The sequence below is a fragment of the Octopus bimaculoides genome, chromosome 14 (assembly GCF_001194135.2).
Source record: "Octopus bimaculoides isolate UCB-OBI-ISO-001 chromosome 14, ASM119413v2, whole genome shotgun sequence".
In the NCBI taxonomy this organism is placed as follows: Eukaryota; Metazoa; Mollusca; class Cephalopoda; order Octopoda; family Octopodidae; genus Octopus; species Octopus bimaculoides.
In genome coordinates, this window is record NC_068994.1 from 11,146,085 (window position 1) to 11,147,389 (window position 1,305).

The window sequence follows — 1,305 nt, forward strand, 5'->3', positions numbered from 1 at the left end:
ACATTTGTAAATAGGTCTTACAGCTGTTTCTAGGATATTTATTATATCCCTTCATCGGAGACGGTGTGAGAGGATGGTTAAGCAATAGTTAGTTTAGTTAAGATAGGAAATAGAGAGTTAATGTAGGGATATTGTATTTGTAAATCCATTGTTTAGGCAGAATGGTATACATATAAAATTCCAATACCTTGTGAGTAAAATCCAATAATCCTTAAGATTGGTCATTGCCTTTGTAAATCTTTGTAAATTTTTAAGATTCCAATACCCTATGGGTAAAATCCAACAGTCTTTGAAATTAGTCATTCCAAATAGAGAGTTTATACACAGTGTTATTACCGATGAGTCTATAACTTGCTTTTATTTCTAGGTAGAGGCATTGGCCCAACGCAAACTCATTTTTACCTCTGGGAAGAGATGGTTCATATAGTCTGGCCTCTATCGTTTGAAATGTCCCACATGGGAAGACAACTTACTAGGAGCTTGCTCTATGCTGACATAGTTGTCGGGGTCATTGAGGCATATAAGCCACTACTCAGCATCAAGAACTGGAACGGAACATGTGACGATAAACAAAATGTAACTTTCAATGTCTGCATCGTATCTGCTAAAGCAATGAAAACATTGAAAGTAAAGAAAACATCATACTGTTTATGACGTCATAATAGAAATATTTCTGTATTTTCTAACAGATGTGTTGGTAGTGAAAACTGACTAATAAAAGTTTATTACACATGAAATTGCCATTTTATATTTCACCATTTTAAAAATAGCGAGTAGTATGACGTCACAGTTGATTATTTCGTAGTTTTTTTTCTCCTTTAAAAAATGTATAAAAATTCATTTTGCTACAACTGGATTAACGTTTACTATGATATATTGTCGCTTATATATTGAATGAAATTCTTTCTTGAAGAAAATTTGAGAGGAATTTATAAGAGAAAACAGATAACGAATAGAAAACTGTGAGGTTAGTGATTTTGCTAATATTATCTAAACGTAAGGCGGCGAGCTGGCAGAAACGTTAGCACGCCGGGCGAAATGCTTAGCGGTATTTCGTCTGTCTTTACGTTCTGAGTTCAAATTCTGCCGAGGTCGACTTTGCCTTTCATCCTTTCGGAGTCGATAAATTAAGTACCAATTGCGTACTGGGGTCGATGTAATCGACTTAATCCCTTTGTCTGTCCTTGTTTGTCCCCTCTATGTTTAGCCCCTTGTGGGCAATAACGAAATAAGAAACGTTAGCACGCCGGGCAAAATGCTTAGCGGTACTTCGTCTGTCTTTACGTTCTGAGTTCAAATTCCACC

At 35.9% G+C, this 1,305-nt stretch overlaps 1 long non-coding RNA gene across 1 annotated transcript in view; it reads right to left on the reverse strand.

The window, feature by feature from the left end:
- The window catches only part of LOC106884317 (uncharacterized), a 26,865-nt gene extending 26,129 nt beyond the window's left edge, over window positions 1-736 (reverse strand). The window contains exon 1 of the long non-coding RNA XR_001411229.2: window positions 188-736. This is a non-coding gene — a long non-coding RNA (uncharacterized LOC106884317). The remainder of the gene's footprint in view (window positions 1-187) is intronic.
- Between the last annotated feature and the right edge of the window lie 569 nt (window positions 737-1,305).